We start from the raw sequence: 22,431 nt of genomic DNA, 5'->3' as shown, positions 1-22,431 counted from the left end.
TCTGTTCCTTCAGCAAAGGATAATAAAAGAATCAAGAACATTTGATATTAGAAGTAAAACGGAAAAAACTTTATAATTATGTGTTGTATTCAAATCATGAAAGAAAATTTTGGGTTTCCTGTTCCTTTAAGTACTTATGCTTAGTTCCCTTTAATAAACATATTTTGTATTAAAAAGTTAAAAGTTTAGATCAAAACAAACTTATAATCTTTTAAAACACAATTTAAGTATGAAAATTTTAATTTTAATTTAGGATTGCAATGAAATGATGATTTATTAAGCAAATTAATCAAAATGTCTAATAATGTAGTCACACCCATAACAACTTAATAGAAATGTTTAAGTGGAAAAAAAAGACATGCTTTCAAACTCATTAGGCAGCGTAGATTCAATAAAATATGTTTGTGAAATATGTCACTGACAAATCTTTCCACAAATCACTGCACAATAATTGGGGAATTGAAATAAATTTGTTCTTGCCCATAGTATGAGTAGAGATGAGTGCCAAGATCAGCGTCATTTAAAGGGACATGATACCCAAATGTTAAAGCAATTGAAAGTGATGCAGCATACCTGTAAGAAGCTAACGTAATGATGGGGGGGAGACCCCTACGCTACAGAAAAATATTAAATAAATAAAAAATTTAAAAAACAAAAGACTATAAACTGGGTACTGGGAGACACCATGAGAGCTGTTTGTGGGGGATCAGGGAAGTGGGAGGGTAAGGGGGATCCTACACCTCAGAAATTAATTAAATATTAAATTAATTAAATAATTAACATCATACTTGCCAGACTGCGTCCCTGTGCTTACGATGGTGGTCAGGAGTGTGGATGTGGAGGGGGGAGAACTGTTTGGGAGGGATCAGGGATGGTGGGAAGGTGGGAAGTGTTAGATTGGAGGGTAATCCCTGTAATAAGATACTATTACCCTTACCAGGTAACTAATTAACCCCTTCACTGCTTGGATTTTCAGAAGTGTGGTGCACAACTGCAATTACCAGCCTTCTAATTGCTAAAAACTAATTGCAAATCCAATTGGAATTCATTTTACACACTATAATAAATAATTTTAAATGTTAGCTTTAAAATGACATCTATAATATAGATTTGTGCATAGTACAGACATAACACACATAAGCAGTACAATATATATCTAACAATCAGCCAATAACTGCAAAAGAAAAGCTGAGACAATCAATAAAACTGTGCAATCAGAGTTTTCTCTTTAAAAAGACATGAAGTTACAATTGTGATTTATCTCATCAAATAGATTTGTTTTAGCATACTTATGTCATAAGCGTGTTTAGACACTGTGCAAAACAAGAATTTGTGAAAGGCTAAAATGGTTCTACACTTATTCCTGTGTTAAACAAAAATAAAATGTGCACAAAACCACACACAAATGATATAAACCAATATACAAAGATATATTCAAAGTGAATGAGTCCTTTTAACGGAAATGGTAATGGTCCCAAAAATACAGATAGTTCATACAATGTTCCAAGTAGGGTTGTTTGTATGGTACAGCAAGAATACAGATATAGGGGGCGATTTACTAAAGTGCGGACGGACATAATACGCCGCACATCAATGGTGAACTGCTTGTGCAATGCCTCCACCTGCAGATTTGCGGCCAAGCGGCCGCTAGCAGGGAGTGTCAATCAGCCCGATGGTATAGGATTGGGCAGATTGATGTCCGCAGCCTCAGAGGCAGCGGACAAGTTATGGAGCAGCGGTCTTTAGACCGCTGCAGAAACAGGGGCATCAAGCTCCTTTCGGAGCTTGGTATTTCGGCCCCACAGTGTTGAGCATTGTTCGGTCGCACTAAGTATTGTTGTATGCTTGTACCTGTAACCCTTAGTGACTGATATGAACTGTTGCATTTGATTTTAAATACATTATATACCTGCAATTAGCATCTATGACCATTTTATATCCGGTTTGCCTTTGGTTTATATTATAGAGCTTTATTATCTAGAGCTGTTGAGGCTCTAATGAATCTGAGTACCCCTAAACAGCTCTCTGTCCATCTGGGAATTGAATGTTATAACAGTATCAAGCTATGTTGTGTTTGTTTGTTTTTTGCCTTTGAGGAACATCGTATGAATTATCTGTATTTTTGGGACTGCTACCATTTCCATTAAAATGACTCATTCACTTTGGATATTTCTTTGGATATTAGTTTGTATAATTTGTGTGTGGTTTTGTGCACATTTTATTGTTGTTTATTCTATATATTGTTTTGTGTTTACCACATTATTATGATTTTTTTTTTTAAATATATTTTTAACTTATTCCTGTTTTGTCTTGTATTGAAACCTAAAATACATTTTGGAGTCTAAAAGGATTTTTTAATGTCTTCAAGTTTGAAATCAATCCAAGCCATCGAATAAATAGTCTGTTGTGTTCCTCACCTTATAAACTTTATTAACACTGCATTAAGAGACTTGTGAAGAATTACATTTGCATATACACTTTTTTTGTTTTTATTTGAATAACAGCAACTTTATTCCACCTCCATGTTTTTTCATCCCATTGGTCTATGGGAGTTGTAGCCGGTGCTGGCACGTCACAGCCATTCCCTCTAGGAACTGGAGTATCTAGTAGTAAAGGTTCTCAATACTGATTTGCATTACTTTAAGAAAACCTTTTCTCATGATTTTGGACATTTCTTTTTGAACAGCCTTGACCGCCCATAAGAAATGGTTAATCTGTTTTGAATGAAATCCGCTTTTATTACAGCTTTAAAGCACATGAATCCCAATTCTTTCTTGACTCAGAGTATGCTGTTTAAAACAACTTTCTTATTTACTTTGATTATCAGATTTTCTTCATTCTCTTGGTATCTTTGGTTGAAAAAACAGCCATAAGCTCATGGATGTACACGTGTCTGGAGCACTATACGGCAGCAGTTTTGAAAGTATGTTATCCATTTGCAAGAGCACTTTATGGCATGTAGTGCTCCAAACACTTACCTAGGTATCTCTTCAACACAGAATACCCTGGGAACAAAGTAAACAGAAGCAAATTGGAAACTTTTATTTTAAATTGTATGCTATGGGCCCCATGTATTAAGTGGCGTGCGGACAAGCTTCTCAACTTGAGAAGTTATCTGCACGCCTTCACTGCATACGGGCAGCAGATCTGTTTGTCCCGTGGTCCGTATGCATCATTACACACTCAGATGAGTATGTAATAACCGCCCCTTCTCTTGTGCAGCCATTTGGGTCTGTCAATAACCCCAAGCAAGCGAGTTTGGGGTGATTTCTCTTCGCCTCTTCAGAGGTGGCAAATACTGTAAGTAGTGTAAGTAGCAGCGGTCTAATGTGCACACCTGCCCCGCAAGGGCTCCGGAGCAGCTTATGCTGCTTCGTACATAGAGCCCTATGTCCGAATCACAAAATAATTGTTTTGGTCTTCATATCTCTTATAGTTGTCATGCATCCAATTGTCTAGCTGATATGTTTTACTTTTTCATTGACTGCATAAATATTTTACTTCTGTATATGCGTGTGGAAACTCCCTCAAAGCACCTTGGAAAAAACTACTGAGAAAAAGTTTTGTTATAGTTATTCACATTTTCCTTCCTAAGATAGGGAGAGTCCACAGCTTCATTCTTTACTGTTGGGGAATACACAGGTGGAGGCAAAGACACCCCAGCCAAAGGCTTAAATATCCCTCCCACTTCCTCATTACCCCAGTCATTCTTTGCCTTTTGTCACGTTAGGAGGTGGCAGAGAAGTGTCAAAAGATTCGGAGAGTCCTGAAAAAGGGTATCTGCCCTTCGAGATAGGACTGGAGCTTTAAGTAGTAATGTCAACCTCTCAGTGAGAGTATTGATGAAAGTTAGAGACTGTGGATACAGGGAAAGTTTTTCTGTGAAACCATCCAGACTACTGCTAACAGCTCCAAAGCAATCAGCGTTGACGAGTTTCACTGCCTGCTTTCTCTCACTCAAGTCCATGTCAGGAGCGCTGCTATAAGACTGTCACACTTGAGAGGCTGTGTTCTGTTCCACAGCATGGATTCCGGAGGTAAGATTGTTTAAATTTTTACACATAAAACGCTATAACAGGGTTACAGTGTGGCTCCTTTATACCTTGATAGGATGCAAGGTTAATATCCTCTGAAGGGGGATTATTGAACACTTGGGGTTAATTAATCAGTGTATTAATTATTTACATGCTGCTTTGTGTGATTTTTTCCTGGACTAATAGACTGTGTGTTTTTGGCTGAAACAAACAGGTTTCACTTTTTAAGTTTCACTTTCGTTTTTGAAAGTGTTGCACAGCTCCTATTACTTGCTGTACTTGTAATAACAGGGGAAGCACTGTCTTGCACTCCATGTGACCGGGTGTGGTCTATGTTCATTTCCTCCATTCCGGCTGAGACTTGAACCTGAGGAGAGCGATTCCTCTGTTAACTGTCTGGGTCTAGGAGATGGTGAGTGCCCCAGCCATTGGGAGTATAAAGGTGCAGTTTTCTATAACAAAAAACGTTTTTATTTGTGTCTTTCTTTGGGTATAACCTGAGCTATGGAGGACTCCTTCTGTACTAAATCATACGTGTTTATATTGTGAGGAGGCCGTGGTTTTCCCGCCCACTCAATTATGTTCCACATGCCTTAACACCGTTATAAAGTCTAAGAAGGGAGAAAAGCCTGCTAAGGCTTTTAGTCCCTCTGAGCCGTCTACCTCTCATGACTTGGCATCCCGTGAGATTACTACCCTTGCTACATTATCCACTCCACATGCAGTTCCCTGTAGCACATCTAATCCTCCATCCGGAGGGGGCCTTCTTCCTGCGGTCTTTGCCGCACATTTACAAACGGCGGTGTCTGCGGCCCTCAGTGCAAGAGAAAGGTTAAAAATAGCTCTCCTGACCCGGAGTCATCTAAATATTTATTGAATTTAGCTATTATGTCCCAGTTATCCGATAATGAGTTAACCTCTGTAGCTTCAGAGGGTGAACTTTCTGGGTCGGAGTCCTTAGTGTCTAAACCTCCTGCTGCAAAGGAACCGTCCTTTAGATTTAAAATTGAGCACTTGCGTTTTTTATTAAAGGAAGTTCTGTCTACGTTAGAGGTTCCAGAAGCTGCCCTGCCTGAAGAACCTATGATACCTAAATTAGACAGAGTTTACGAAGACAGGAAAGTTCCTTTGACTTTTCCTGTGCTGGTTAAGATGGTGAACATTATTAACAATGAATGGGAAAGATGTTTCAACATACAGGATTTTTGTTTCAACCGGCGGCTGCAGTTGCTTGAGTGGCTACCTACTGGTGTGACTCTTTGTCGTAACTCATTGAGGTGGAGTCTCCCCTCGAGGATATTCAAGACAGAATTAAAGCTCTGAGAATTGCTAACTCTTTTATCTGTGATGCGAACATGCAAATTATTTGCCTAAATGCAAAGGCCTCTGGCTTTGCGGTCCTAGCCCGCCGAGCACTCTGGTTGAAGTCTTGGTCTGCGGATATGACTTCTAAGTCCAGACTCCTTTCTCTTCCCTTCAAGGGAAAGATTTTATTTGGTCCAGGCCTGGACTCCATTATTTCTACAGTTACCAGAGGCAAGGGTGCCCTCTTACCGCAAGATAAGAAGAACAAGTCTAAGGGACGACAATCTTCTAATTTTCGTTCCTTTCGTTCTGACAAATCCCAACGACAACAATCCTCCTCCAAGCCCGAGCAACCCCAGAGTACTTGGAAGCCGACTCAGTCATGGAATAAGTGCAAGCAGAATAAGAAGCCAGCCGAAAACAAATAGGCATGAAGGGGTGGCCCCCGATCCAGGATCGGGATCATGTAGGGGGCAGACTGTCTCTTTTTTCAGCCACCTGGTTCAAGGACGTACAGGATCCATGAGTCCTAGAGTTGGTATCTCAGGGATACAAGATAGGCTTCAAATCTCATCCACCAAGGGGCAGATTCCTTCTCTTGAATCTGTCTACCAGACCAGAAAAGAGGGATGCCTTTCTAGGTGCGTTCGAGATCTATCCTCCTTAGGAGTTGTTGTCCCGGTGCCTATCGAAGAAAGAGGTTTGGGGTTTTATTCAAACCTTTTCGTGGTCCAAAAGAAGGAGGGAACTTTCTGCCCAATTCTGTACGTAAAATGCTTATACAAATTTCTCAGTGTCCCTTCCTTCAAGATGGAGACAATAAGGTCCATCCTTCCTTAAATTCAGGAAAGCCAGTTTATGACCACTATAGATCTGAAGGACGCTTACATTAATGTTCCAATCCACAGGGAACACTTTCAGTTTCTGAGGTTTGCATTCCTGGACCAGCACTTCCAGTTCATTGCCCTTACGTTTGGCCTAGCTACTGCACCAAGAATCTTTACAAAGGTTCTGGGGGCTCTTCTAGCCATTGCCAGAACTCAGGGTATTGCAGTATCCCCATACTTGGACGATATTCTGGTGCAAGCATCATCCTTTTGTCTTGCGGAAGAATTCTCAGAGTCCCTTCTCAGTCTTCTGCGATCACATGGATTGAAGATAAACTTGGAAAAGTGTTCTCTGATCCCAAGTACCAGGGTGGAATTCCTGGGTACTATAATAGACTCCATATCCATGAGGATATTTCTAACAGACCAGAGACATTACAAGCTAACTTCGGCATGTCTTGCCCTTCGGACCATCTTGAGTCCCTCTGTGGCTCAGTGTATGGAGGTGATTGGTCTCATGGTGTCCTACATGGACATCATTCCTTTTGCCAGGTTCCGTCTAGACTTTTACAACTGTGCATGCTGAGGCAGTGGAACGGTGATCATTCAGATCTGTCTCAACAGATTGTATTAGACAGCCGATCAAGAGAATCACTTTCTTGGTGGCTCTATCCAGATCATCTGTCCAGACATGCTTCTTAAGTCCATCCTGGGAGATTGTGACAATGGACGCAAACCTATCTGGATGGGGAGCTGTTTGGGGTGCCAGGAAGGCATAGGGGTTGTGGACTCAGGAGGAGTCCTCCCTCCCAATCAATATTTTTGAATTACGGGCAATCTTTAAGGCTTGTCCACTTCTGGGTTCCTCCCAGTTTATCAGATTCCAATCAGACAATATAACCTTGGTGGCTTACAACAACCATCAGGGGGAACGAGAAGTTTCTTGGCGATGACGGAAGTATCTCAGATTTTGGAGTGGGTGGAGGCCCACAGCTGTTCACTGTCAGCAATCCACATTCTGTGTGGGGACAACTGGGAGGTGGATTTTCTCAGCAGGCAATCCTTCCATACAGGGGAATGGTCTCTCCATCCGGAGGTGTTTGCAGAGATATGCAGCAAGTGGGGGATGCCAGAGATATAGCTCATGGCATCCCGTCTCAATATCAAGCTACCCAGGTACGGGTCGAGGTCGAGGGATCCCCAAGCGGATCTAATAGATGCACTAGCAGTGCCCTGGAGGTTCAAACTCATATATATTTTTCCTCCATTACCGCTTCTTCATCGAGTGGTGCCCCGCATCAAGCAGGAGCGGGTATCAGTAATCCTGATTACTCCATCGTGGCCGCGAAGGACGTGGTTTGCGGATCTAGTGGGGATGTCCTCATCTCCTCCGTGGAAGTTACCTTGTAGCAGAGACCTGCTGATACAAGGTCCATTTGTTCATCAAAATCTAGATTCTCTGAGGCTGACTGCGTGGAGATTGAACGCTTAGTCTTAGCCAGGAGAGGTTTCTCTGAGACTGTCATTGATACTCTTATTCAAGCTCGTAAACCAGTTACTCGGCGTATCGACCACAAGGTATGGAGGACCTACTTATTCTGGTGTGAAGAGCGTGGTTTTTCCTGGCACAGAGTTAAGGTTGCCAGGATCTTATCTTTTCTACAGGATGGGCTGGAGAAGGGTCTTTCTGCTAGTTCCCTGAGGGGCAGATTTTGGCCCTGTCATTTTATTGTACAAGAGACCGGCTGAGCTTCCAGATGTGCATTTGTCCATTTATACCCTAATGTTTCTCCTACTTTTCCTTGTTCCCTCGGCAGAATGATTGGGGTAATGAGGAAGTGGGAGGGATATTTAAGCCTTTGGATAATAGAGAAAACCCAATTGCACTACTTTATATTGTAAATAACCCTTTAAATCCCATGTAATTACACTACAATAGGAGGTATATCATGGGAAAGTAAGTGCTGTGTTGTGATTCAAATTTGTAAGAGTATAAAGAGAGGTAAAGAGACCTATACTCCTTTATAGGGCCAGTAAACATAGAAAATAATGTTATCTAATTCTGCACATAGTTCAGAATTATATAACATTATATTAGTGCTCGCTTTATAGAACCTAATATTGCCTGTGAACTTTTATTAAAAAAGAGTGTTTTCCAGACCCGCTCTCTGTGCTCTACTGAGCGGGTCTGTTTTTTACGCTGAGCGCATATGGCCAGCTGTCTAGTCCTGCTCTGTCAGTGGTAGCTGAGCTCAGCTGCACTGAGTATAATGGCGCGGTCGGGCTGGGCTGTGACTAGACAGCTGGCCAGGTGCGCTCAGTGTAAAAAACAGACCCGCTCAGTAGAGCACTAATATAATGTTATATAATTCTGCACTATGTGCAGAATTATATAACATTATTTTCTATGTTTACTGGCCCTTTAAAGGAGTATAGTCAGCTGTGAGTAAGTTGGAACAGCTGTCTGTGTGCAGGCTTTAATCAGCAGCTGGCTCCCACTAGTTTAGGATATGTGCGTATTCTTTTTCAACAAGGGATACCAAGAGAAGGAAAAAAAAAACATTTGCTTATTTGAAATTTAGAATAAGTGCTATTGCATTGTGTTCTTATTATGTTCTTGTTGATTATGTAGTTCTACTGCATTGAGTGCTACTTTAAAAAGAGGCATACAACCCAATAGTTATCCTATTGGTATGGTGGAGGTGTTCAGTGTAACATACTATTTCAATACACTTTGCAATATAAAGCTGGTTTTACAAATGGCTGCTTTACCCCTATTTAAACACTCTGATCTGGGTAGTAATCATGATGCATCGAGGAATCGAATCGTTGACAGGATAAACGAATCGTGAGACTAGTAAAGATGTATAAGTTCCTGTTTTTCAACAAAAGATACCAAGCGAACAAAGAAAATTGATCATTGAAGTAAATTATATACTTGTTTAAAATTGCATGCCCTGTCTGAATCATGAAAGAAAAAAAAAAGGTTTCATATCCCTATAAATTTAAAATACAAAATGATTCAGATATACAATCAGGTATGTCTCAATTGAATACATAATTGGTTACATGTGCTTCATTATATATTTTACATATATGTTGACAATTTTTCTAATTCAAAGTTAACACTTGGGCAGTGAGTTTCTAGTTTATTGCCTAAATGTAGAATAATTCCTTACTAAGAAAGTGTAAGTCAGCAATGTGTTTATAGCCAGATACAGAACATTCAGTAGGTTTATCTATACAATTGTTATTCTTTAAAAGGAAGTGGAATTATTGGTTATTTTGCTAAATTTGACTACATTTTATTTGATGGGCCATGTTTATTTTATATATTTTATTTGCCTAAATAGGATAATTGCTTACCTATAAAAGTCAGTAGCAGAACATCTGTTTATGTATATTCCAGAAAGGATTTATTACAGTAAACAGAAATTAGGGGGGAAAATGATATCACTTTAACTGAATAAGCAGAAATACTTTTATAAATAGCATGCATATATTTAATTTTTAAATAGCAAAAAAAAATCTGAATATTTTTATAGAATCACAATTTTTAATATAATTAGGATACACTCCTATAAATTAATTGCAGCATAGTTAATAAATGTATAAAATACTCTGCAGAATATGACAGTAAGTTGTTTCATCTAACGTGAAATAAATTTGATTATTATACCCCAGAGATTCTTCTTCACGCAAATAATGCTGACATCAAAGATGAGGGCAAAGCACACTTGGCAGACACAGGACCAGGAACGTTTACCATCTCCTTGTTTAACCATTAAGTGTATCTATTATAAATCACTTTTGTTATTTAATTCTAAATATTTTATAAGTGAAGTGATTTAAATGATGATGGAAGTCAAAATGAAACTTTACTGTTTTCAATTCACTTCTGTAATCAAATTAATCTCGTTCTCTTTGTATCGTTTGTTAATATGTTGCTTCTTTTCATAAGAGCAAACGGAGATAGGTAGTGCACATTTGGCAGCAGTGTGTGCAACAATGTTTGTAACAATGTTTTACATATACTGATCAATACGGGTGCATTTTTTAAAGGTATTATGCACTGTAAAGAAATCTCTTGAACCTTATACAACTTGATTTTGAAGGTAACAGGAAGTGCATGTCTGCGTACACATAGGCCTTAAAGGGATAGTCTAGTCAAAATTAAACTTTCATGATTCGGATAGAACATGCAATTTTAAGCAACTTTCAAGTTTACTCCTTTTATCAGTTTTACTTTGTTCTCCTGCTATCTTTATTTGAAAAAGCAAGAATGTAAACTTAGGAGCCGGCCCATTTTTGGTTCAGCTATCTACTGATGAAAAGGATTTGCAATAGTATCAGTGACAGATAAAGCAGTGCAGCTGTCACCTCAGGAGGTGAAGGGGCTTTAGGGGATGTGTGAAATAAAGAACCTGCTGATATTCTCATGGGAATAGGGTTGGTGAAAAGAATTAACAGAAGATCTTTGTGTTTGCATGAAAGTTATCACATGTTACACAGTGGTAAATTGATCAGTGCAGGAGATCATGTATACTTGTCCCTAATTAGTCAGAGCAAAGGATATAAGATAAACATACTATAGGTTTTCATGGACGGCAAAACAAAGCAGAGTTTGTTAATGAAATAGCAGCTTTATACCATTTTAATTCATTTGTTTTATATGCAGCTATTTAGTGATGCTATTTTTAATGCAGTTATGTGCTACAGATATATAATAATGACTGATACCCATTTTACGCAAAGATAAAAAACAACTTTGAATAAATGTTTGACAACACAGGATACATATTTGTTCAACTTTTACACAGAGACAAAAATCTGATCTATGTATATCATTTTTTTTATAGTCAATCAGAATTATTTTACACAAACATAAAATTATGCAGCTTATTTTTTTCACTAACAAAACGCTCATGTGTACTCGTAATACTCTTGCAACACTAGAATATTTTTCAAGCATCTTAAAGGTATATAAAACCCACATTTTTTTCTTTCATGATTCAGATAGAGCATGCAATTTGAAGTTAGTTTCTAATTTACTTCTATTATCAAATTGTCTTCGTTCTCTTGCTATCTTTATTTGAAAAAAGCAAGAATGCAAGCTTAGGAGCGGGCCCATTTTTTGTTCAGCACCTGGGTAGCTCTTGCTGATTTGTGGCACATTTACCCACCAATCAGCAAGAGGTACCCATGTTTTGAACCAAACATGGGCCGACTCACAGGGGCCCATTTATCAAGCTCCGTACAGAGCTTGAGGGCCCGTGTTTCTGGCGAGCTGCTCCATAACCTGTCCGCCTGCTCTGAGGAGGCGGACAGAGATCGCCGCAATTCAACCCGATCGAATACGATCGGGTTGATTGACACCCCCATGCTAGTGGCCGATTGGCCGCAAATCTGCAGGGGGCGGCGTTGCACCAGCAGTTCACAAGAGCTGCTGGTGCAATGCTGAATGCGGAGAGCGTATTGCTCTCCGCATTCAGTGAGATCTGTCGGACAGGCCTTTCATAAATAGGGGCCTGCTTAAAATTGCCTGCTCTATGTGAATCATGAAAGAAAACATTTGGGTTTCATAATAACAGTGTATAACTAGAGTTAATAACTGTGTATAACTAGAGTTAATAACTGTGTATAACTAGAGTTAATAACAGTGTATAACTAGAGTTAATAGCTGTGTATAACTAGAGTTAATAACTGTGTATAACTTGAGTTAATAACAGTGTATAACTAGAGTTAATAACAGTGTATAACTTGAGTTAATAACTGTGTATAACTTGAGTTAATAACAGTGTATAACTAGAGTTAATAACAGTGTATAACTAGAGTTAATAACTGTGTATAACTAGAGTTAATAACAGTGTATAACTAGAGTTAATAACAGTGTATAACTAGAGTTAATAACTGTGTATAACTAGAGTTAATAACAGTGTATAACTAGAGTTAATAACTGTGTATAACTAGAGTTAATAACAGTGTATAACTAGAGTTAATAACTGTGTATAACTAGAGTTAATAACTGTGTATAACTTGAGTTAATAACAGTGTATAACTAGAGTTAATAACAGTGTATAACTTGAGTTAATAACTGTGTATAACTTGAGTTAATAACAGTGTATAACTAGAGTTAATAACAGTGTATAACTAGAGTTAATAACAGTGTATAACTTGAGTTAATAACTGTGTATAACTTGAGTTAATAACAGTGTATAACTAGAGTTAATAACAGTGTATAACTAGAGTTAATAACTGTGTATAACTAGAGTTAATAACAGTGTATAACTAGAGTTAATAACAGTGTATAACTAGAGTTAATAACAGTGTATAACTAGAGTTAATAACTGTGTATAACTAGAGTTAATAACAGTGTATAACTAGAGTTAATAACTGTGTATAACTAGAGTTAATAACAGTGTATAACTAGAGTTAATAACTGTGTATAACTAGAGTTAATAACTGTGTATAACTTGAGTTAATAACAGTGTATAACTAGAGTTAATAACAGTGTATAACTTGAGTTAATAACTGTGTATAACTTGAGTTAATAACAGTGTATAACTAGAGTTAATAACAGTGTATAACTAGAGTTAATAACAGTGTATAACTTGAGTTAATAACTGTGTATAACTTGAGTTAATAACAGTGTATAACTAGAGTTAATAACAGTGTATAACTAGAGTTAATAACTGTGTATAACTAGAGTTAATAACAGTGTATAACTAGAGTTAATAACAGTGTATAACTAGAGTTAATAACAGTGTATAACTAGAGTTAATAACTGTGTATAACTAGAGTTAATAACAGTGTATAACTAGAGTTAATAACTGTGTATAACTAGAGTTAATAACAGTGTATAACTAGAGTTAATAACTGTGTATAACTAGAGTTAATAACAGTGTATAACTAGAGTTAATAACTGTGTATAACTAGAGTTAATAACTGTGTATAACTTGAGTTAATAACTGTGTATAACTAGAGTTAATAACAGTGTATAACTTGAGTTAATAACTGTGTATAACTAGAGTTAATAACAGTGTATAACTAGAGTTAATAACTGTGTATAACTAGAGTTAATAACTGTGTATAACTAGAGTTAATAACTGTGTATAACTTGAGTTAATAACAGTGTATAACTAGAGTTAATAACAGTGTATAACTTGAGTTAATAACTGTGTATAACTTGAGTTAATAACTGTGTATAACTAGAGTTAATAACTGTGTATAACTTGAGTTAATAACTGTGTATAACTAGAGTTAATAACAGTGTATAACTAGAGTTAATAACAGTGTATAACTAGAGTTAATAACAGTGTATAACTAGAGTTAATAACTGTGTATAACTAGAGTTAATAACAGTGTATAACTAGAGTTAATAACTGTGTATAACTAGAGTTAATAACTGTGTATAACTTGAGTTAATAACTGTGTATAACTAGAGTTAATAACAGTGTATAACTAGAGTTAATAACAGTGTATAACTAGAGTTAATAACTGTGTATAACTAGAGTTAATAACAGTGTATAACTAGAGTTAATAACTGTGTATAACTAGAGTTAATAACTGTGTATAACTAGAGTTAATAACTGTGTATAACTAGAGTTAATAACAGTGTATAACTAGAGTTAATAACTGTGTATAACTAGAGTTAATAACTGTGTATAACTTGAGTTAATAACTGTGTATAACTAGAGTTAATAACTGTGTATAACTAGAGTTAATAACTGTGTATAACTTGAGTTAATAACTGTGTATAACTAGAGTTAATAACTGTGTATAACTAGAGTTAATAACTGTGTATAACTAGAGTTGAGAACTGTGTATAACTAGAGTTAATAACTGTGTATAACTTGAGTTAATAACTGTGTCAATCTGTAGGAAAGATTGCATTCCTGATAAGAAAAAACATATTCATTGTATACTCATTATAATATTGATCTCACTATTGTCAGATTGATTTGCTTCATATTTGGGTCACACGTTAATGTTGAATTGTTTAGTGAATTGAAGAATCCCTTCTTCAGTTTTGAATAGAATCATTTTTGCAATATAATTTTATTAGCAACAATGCTTCTAATAAAAGCTAGCACTGATTTCAGTGACTTTTTTTTACTGTGCATGTTCATATGAAGCATGTCTAGATATGCTCCAGGCACCAGCATTTTAACCCTTTGAGTGCTAAGCTGGATTTATTTATTGTTTGTTTTTTTCCTATTTTTTTTTTTTTTACTTTTTTTCTTTTTAACCCAGATCCCCAAGACCTATACCGTTGGAAAGGTTAGACGATTACCTTTCCAACGGTGGGTCTTGGGGGTCTGTAGCTGCTGAGATACAGACTTCTAAGCAGCATGCCCCCTTTCCCTATCTTGTCCATTGTAATTTTTAAATAAAGTTGCGTGGTGACGTCATCACGTCATTGCAGGTGACGTCACCGCATGTAACGGGAAGCCCCGGCGATTCCGTGGTGGGAGTTGATGGGAGCCCCCAGATTGCTCTCAAGGTAGGTGAGTGCTAGCGACGGGTCTGAGCCGTCGTTAGCGCTCAAGGGGTAGTGTTGCTGCCATTGCATTGCGTTTGTGAAGATGCAATTTACATGATACACGCCACCGCCATTTTTAAGAGCAGACAATACTTAGGGATAGATTACAAGTGCAGCGCTAATTTAACGTGCACGTTAAATAACCAGCCATTACGAGTGGCTGGTTAATGCTACCAAGAGCACGCGGTAGCACTTTGTGATAGACTTCATTAACCAGAGGTCAGACTTTTGGATAATGAAATAAATGTCCCCCAATTACCCCCAAAATGAAGTGTACTGGTCTTTGTTAAAATAAAAGATTAGTAGCATCTTTTTTTTATTTATTTTTTTATTAAATAACTCCACAAAGCAGTTATAAGGAGTTAAAGTGAGTGGATGTGGGTGTGTTAGAAAAGAAAATCGCTTATATATATATATATATATATATATATATATTTAAACTTTGGTGCCCAATGCTGCACAACTTACCCCATTTGCTGCGTTAGGTTCTCTGCTGTGTCTATCAGCATCAGAATGAGTCTCCCATTGGAACCTATGGAAGCGCGGTCTCGTGAACGCAAAGCTTCCATGCAATGTGAAGGTGTGGTCGCGTTTGCATTTCGATTAACTTCTAATACCAGCACTCATTTGTGTGCACTGGTATTATGAGTGAAGTGCAAATATCACTCTGGCGAGAGTGCAATTTTGTGTTCCACTCATAATCTGGCATACACTGTGCATTCATATACAGGGTAATTCTCAATATACCCTTAGGATAGATAGGACATGTATGTGTATGTACATTTATGTGTTGCATTTTTATATCTACAGGGGAGCATTAATAACGAATGTGTCACCATGTGCCAGCTATGGAGCATTAATACAAATCTGAGAGTTGTAACATTTAAAGAGACACAAAGGTACAAACAGAAAATCATATAATGTGTATTTTATTATAACCCTGTTTCTTGTGTATAACTATGTGTTGAAACCCTGCAGATTGGTTAAATACATAGATAAAGTCAATTCTAAAATAGCAATAGACTAACGGTACTTGGCTAAATGTGTTTGCTGAGCCACTATTTGCCAGCTAGCTCCCAGTAGTGCATTACTGCTCCTTAGCCTATCTAGATATGCTTGTGAAAATGGAATACCAAGAGAATAAAGTAAATTTGAATAACAGAAGAAAATTAAAGTATCTAAAAATTGTATAAAAGTTTAATTTGGACTTTCACATCCCTTTAATCAGCCTTTATAAAACATTATGAGTGTACAGAAAGGATGAACTAATCTTATATTTTTACTCTTCCAGGGTTTGTGAAAGAAATAAAAAATATTTGTATTTAAACATAAAATTATATACATTTAGATATACAGTAAAGAAAAAAATGAGCATTCAGGGCATGTGCATCCACACCTAGAATATTCTAATTGACCAGCTACATTTTCTTCAAATATAAAAAAGATACACTTACATTAAATATAACAGTTATTAAAGGGGCACTGAACCCAAATTTTTTCTTTCGTGATTCAGATAGAGCATGCAATTTTAAGCAACTTTCTAATTTCCTATTATCATTTTTTTTTCCGTTCTCTTGCTATCTTTATTTGAAAAAGAAGGCATCTGAGCTTTTTTTGGTTTAGACTCAGGACAGCACTTTTTTATTGGTGGATGAATAGTTATCCACCAATCAGCAAGGGCAATCCAGGTTGTTCACCAAAAATGGGCGGGCATCTAAACTTACATTCTTGCATTTCAAATAAAGATACCAAGATAATAAAGACACATGCACAGAGAACGATTCTCAATACATAGCGAACTGCACAGGAAGTCATATTGCAGTTCACTGCTTATGTTGCTGTGGATTGAGTAGAAGTCTCTGCCCTGCGCATTGAATGCCAGTCTCTGTGCATGCATTTTGCTGGAGTTTGATAGACATAGTTTACAGGTTCTGATGGCCCATTAGGAAAGATGAGGCAAAAAGGAATATGTGGATGGGCAGTCAACAGATTTAAACCAGTAAGTGAAATGCTGCTATTTTAAACATAAAAACATAGATTTTGACGGCAGAGAAAAAACGTAGGCCCAACAAGTCTGCCCAAAATATCTAGATCGTAGGATAGTCTAGCATATCTAGTTCGTAGGATAGCCTAGGGTATCTAGTTCGTAGGATAGCCTAGTGTATCTAGTTCGTATGATAGCCTAGTGTATCTAGTTCGTAGGATAGCCTAGCGTATCTAGTTCGTAGGATAGCCTAGTGTATCTAGTTTGCAGGATAGCCTAGTGTATCTAGTTCGTAGGATAGCCTAGCGTATCTAGTTCGTAGGATAGCCTAGCGTATCTAGTTCATAGGATAGCCTAGGGTATCTAGTTCGTAGGATAGCCTAGTGTATCTAGTTCGTATGATAGCCTAGTGTATCTAGTTCGTAGGATAGCCTAGTGTATCTAGTTCGTAGGATAGCCTAGCGTATCTAGTTCGTAGGATAGCCTAGTGTATCTAGTTTGCAGGATAGCCTAGTGTATCTAGTTCGTAGGATAGTCTAGCGTATCTAGTTCGTAGGATAGCCTAGCGTATCTAGTTCGTAGGATAGCCTAGCGTATATAGTTCATAGGATAGCCTAGCGTATCTAGTTCATAGGATAGCCTAGTGTATCTAGTTTGTAGGATAGCCTAGCGTATCTAGTTCGTAGAATAGCCTAGTGTATCTAGTTTGTAGGATAGCCTAGCGTATCTAGTTTGTAGGATAGCCTAGTGTATCTAGTTCGTAGGATAGCCTAGTGTATCTAGTTCGTAGGATAGCCTAGCGTATCTAGTTTGTAAGATAGCCTAGTGTATCTAGTTCGTATGATAGCCTAGCGTATCTAGCTCGTAGGATAGCTTAGCGTATCTAGTTCATAGGATAGCCTAGTGTATCTAGTTCGTAGGATAGCCTTATGCGTATCCCAGGCATTCTTGAAGTCACCGTCAGTGGGCTTGTTTCTATTGAGCTACAATAGGGTTTTTATAAGGTAACAAAACTTAAAGCTATTGTCAGAAGCGATTATGCTTAGTGACAGTTTCCGATGGCGAGCCTTCCATCATTATTGGCTGCCAAAAAAAATTAATCTCCTGTAGAAAATAATAGAAGCCAAAGGTGCAAAATTACACCCGGTTTCCTATGAATGCACAAACAGGTAAAACACTGTGGGAAGCTGTCGAAAACGTTTAAAACATTACGGCTTAGTGCCTACTGAGATATTAGCAAAGTTTCACTTTATAAATTTATTGTAATATGTAATATGTATTGCTGGCCCAGGTATAGGTCTAGTTGGAGTTTTTACATATAAATACAATCAAGCACATATCTTCATAATTCCAACTTGGCTTATGCCTTGGGCAACAATAAATATTGCATATATCAATAAATTTAACAATTTAATAATCCTTAATGAAAGCATTATTTTATATCTTGTATCTTTGTTTTATGACCTACATAACTCCTGTGTCTTCCTCTCTAGAGGCAATCACAGGTAAGGAATTAAGGCGTTAAATGTAACTTTATAGGTTAGGTTGGGTTACCATAGCAGGAAGGGTAAAGGTGCAATTTAAAAAAAAATTGACGTTGGATGGAAACAACTTACACATACACAAAAAGACTGACTGCACGCACTGCGCAAAATATTTCAAAGTAAACTTGGTACTAAAATGGAGCCCTAAACCACTTTTAGCTGTCGGCTACATCGGTAGCTTACGGCTCCATTTATAACGACTCAATGGAAAGGAGCACAATGTTTCTTATTACCATCTAATGATGGAAGTTTATTCCATGAATCAATCACCCTTTCTGTTTTACAATTCTAAACCTTCTATCAATACATCACAATAATGTTCTGGAGTTGTTTTGAGAAATGTTTAGTGTTACTTTAATGCATTCTTCTTGTCTATTACATTTTCTCCCTGCTTTTTCTTTTATTTTCCAGTACAGGAACTTACATTTTTCAAAATCATAAAAGTTGTAATATATTTAAAAGGCATCACTTTATTTGGAATGAAGACAGCTTTTTTACTGTAATATTTCTCTGAGTCAGCAAAGTCTAACAGATCCACCAGTTCTGAAGTGGTAATATAGATGTAACTCTGTATGCCCTCATTTACCATTTTGTATTCAACTCAACAGTCCCCATACAATTACTAGTAACCTTTAAATGGTTCTGTCTTAGACACTTGTACAGTTGCCTATTTTTGGAGGGTAGGTTTTGAGTTTCTCATTTATCGCATCTTTGCAATTCCAAGAACATTACTAATCCGAAAATCATAACAGAAGGAAGATCACCTCATTGTATGAGTAGAACAGAGATAATTGGGAGCACTGAAACACACGTACTAATGTGCTCATAAATATAGATACATAGATAGATACTAGATAGGCAGATAGATAGATAGATAGATAGATAGATAGATGATATTAGATAGATAGACTATTTCATTTTTTTGTTTTGGAATATTTACTTGGTGCAGGAGAATATGCCTAAAATTACAACATAGAGGCAACTTGAGGATATTGTTAAATGTCATTTCGATACCTGTTTTTTTTTTTTTTAATGATAGGCATATACTGTGGATTTCTTACACCTAGATTATGAGTTTTGCGTTGCGCCTTTTAACGCTTAAAAAAATGACAATTTCAGCATAAAAGCAGGAACGCACTAATGGGAGTCGTGTCGGTATAGCTATACCGCAAGCATTTTAGCCTGTAACGCAACGTCAATCCCACACTCAAAAAAATTACGTTTTTGCGTGGGATTTCCATAGTGCCGGTATTACAGGTTGTGCGGTGAGGCTAAAATGCTTGTGTTACAACCTATATCGACACGATCCATACCGCCATCTGAAAGCAGTAGTTATATATTTTGTGTAACAAAAATGTCTAAAAAAACTCATAACTAAAGTGTTACAAAGTACACTAACACCGATAAACTACCTATTAACCCCTAAACCACAGCCCTCCAACATCGCCAACACTATTTAAATATATTAATCCCTATTTCACCGCACCCCGACATCGCCACCACTAATAAAAACTATTAACCCCTATTCTGCCGCTCCCTGACATCGCCACCACTAAATAAAGTTATTAACCCCTAAACTTCCGGCCTCCCACATCTCCGCCACTAAATAAACCTATTAACCCGTAAACACCGGGCCCCCACATCGCAAAACATTGAATTAAACTATTAACCCCTAACACTCCCCTAACTTTAAATTAAATTTACAATATAACTATTTACATAAATAAAAACGTACCTGTGAAATAAATATAAACCTAACATTAAACTATAAATTAATCTAACATAACTAATCTAATAAAATAAAAATTACTACCAATTAAAATATCTAAATTACAAATTTAATAAAAACCTAAAACTCCGAAAAAAATTAAAAATCTAAATTACAACTAAAAAAACAAATCCTCCGAAAAGTTTAAATAATCCAAGTTTACCAAAAATAATTAACACTAAAATCACGAAAAAATAAAAAAAACACTAAGATTGCAAAACAATAACCAAAATTATAAAAAATAAAAACAATTACACCTAATCTAATAGCCCTATAAAATTAAAAAAGTCCCCCCCAAAATAAAAACACACCCTAGCCTACATCAAACTACCAATAGCCCTTAGAATGGCCTTTTGTAGGGCATTGCCCTAAAGAATTCAGCTCTTTTACCTGTAAAAAAATACAAAGTCCCCCCAAAAGTAAAACCCACCACCCAACCAACCCCCCAAAATAAAAAACCTAATTCTAAATAAAACCTAAGCTATCTATTGCCCCTAAAGGGGGATTTGTATGGGCATTGCCCTTAAAAGGGCATTTAGCTCTTTTGCATTGCCCTTAAAAGATCATTCAGCTCTTTTTCAAAACCCAAACCCTAATCTTAAAAAATAAAACACCCGAAAAAAATTAAAAAACCTAACACGAACCCCAGAAGATCTACTCACGGTTTATGAAGTTCGGACATCCATCTCCATCCAGGCAGCGAGGTCTTCATCCATCCCTGGGGCGTCTTCTATCTTCATCCATGCAGAGCGGAGCCATCCTGGAAGCCGATGCCATCCTGCGCGTATCGTCCTCTTCATACGGTCGCCGCTGTACACTGAAGTTGAATGCAAGGTAGCCGTTTCAAAATGGTGTACCTTGCATTCCTATTGGCTGATTTGATTCTTCAAATTCAAATCAGCCAATAGGATGAGAGCTTCTGAAATCCTATTGGCTGTTTTGAACAACCAATAGGATTAATATTGTAATTTTAATTTAAAGTTAGGGCGGTGTCAGAGCTTCTGAAATCCTATTGGCTGTTTTGAACAACCAATAGGATTAATATTGTAACTTTAATTTAAAGTTAGGGTGTTTTGCGATGTGGGGGGCCGGCGGTTTAGGGGTAAATAGGTGTATTTAGTGGTGGAGATGTGGGAGGCTGGAGGTTTAGAAGTTAAAAACTTTATTTAGTGGTGGCGATGTCGGGGAGGGGCGAAATAGGGGTTAATAGCTTTTATTAGTGGTGGCGATGTCGGGGGGTGGCAGATTGGGGTTAATAACTTTATTATAGTGGCAGCGATGTCGGGGAGTGTTGGAATTGGGGTTAATAACTTTCTTATAGTGTCTTTGATGTCGGGAGCGGCGGAATAGGGGTTAATAACTTTTATTAGTGTCGGCAATGTTGAGGTGGCAGATTAGGGGTTAATAAGTTTATTATAGTGGTGGCGATGCCTGGGACGGCAGATTAGGGGTGTTTAGACTTGGGGTTTATGTTAGGGTGTTAGGTTTAAATGTAACTTTCTTTCCCCCATAGACATCAAAGGGTTGCATTTACGGTGATCGCCATTCCGCACTTCAGGTGCTAGTTTTTTTTCTAACACTCTCTCCCCATTAATGTCTATAGGGGAAAGCGTACACGAGCACGTCAAAGCAGCCCTTGGCTTTTGTGCGTGTGGAGCTTAATGCCACCATATTGCACGCACAAGGAGGATTTTCTGAAACTCGTAATGGCAGCGCTATGGAGGGTGAAATAATGCAACTTTTGTTGTGTTTATTTCGCACTCTGTTTAGCGCAAAACTCGTAATCTAGATGTATGTAATCAGCACCAGTTTTACTGGTGTTAGATGCTGTGTAATGTTCATTAGTAAGTTAGAGTACAGTTTTACTGGTGTTAGACGCTGTGTAATGTTCATTAGTAAGTTAGAGTACAGTTTTACTGGTGTTAGACGCTGTGTGATGTTCATTAGTAAGTTAGAGTACAGTTTTACTGGTGTTAGACGCTGTGTAATGTTCATTAGTAAGTTTGAGTGCAGTTTAACTGGTGTTAGACACTGTGTAATGTTCATTAGTAAGTTAGAGTACAGTTTTACTGGTGTTAGATGCTGTGTAATGTTCATTTGTAAGTTAGAGTGCAGTTTTACTGGTGTTAGACGCTGTGTAATGTTCATTTGTAAGTTAGAGTACAGTTTTACTGGTGTTAGACGCTGTGTAATGTTCATTAGTAAGTTTGAGTGCAGTTTAACTGGTGTTAGACGCTGTGTAATGTTCATTAGTAAGTTAGAGTACAGTTTAACTGGTGTTAGATGCTGTGTAATGTTCATTTGTAAGTTAGAGTACAGTTTTACTGGTGTTAGATGCTGTGTAATGTTCATTAGTAAGTTAGAGTACAGTTTAACTGGTGTTAGATGCTGTGTAATGTTCATTTGTAAGTTAGAGTACAGTTTTAC

General features: G+C 37.3%; 1 protein-coding gene across 1 annotated transcript in view; it reads left to right on the top strand.

Moving 5' to 3' along the window:
* Positions 1-4,406: 4,406 nt before the first annotated feature.
* IGSF11 (immunoglobulin superfamily member 11) overlaps positions 4,407-22,431 on the top strand; it is a 293,205-nt gene continuing 275,180 nt past the window's right edge. Inside the window, exon 1 of the mRNA XM_053705844.1 lies at positions 4,407-4,446. The gene's annotated coding sequence lies outside the window, so the exon portion shown is untranslated. The remainder of the gene's footprint in view (positions 4,447-22,431) is intronic.

This window comes from Bombina bombina, chromosome 3 (genome assembly GCF_027579735.1).
Source record: "Bombina bombina isolate aBomBom1 chromosome 3, aBomBom1.pri, whole genome shotgun sequence".
Classification (NCBI taxonomy): domain Eukaryota; kingdom Metazoa; phylum Chordata; class Amphibia; order Anura; family Bombinatoridae; genus Bombina; species Bombina bombina.
This window is presented reverse-complemented; position numbering and strand designations above follow the sequence as displayed.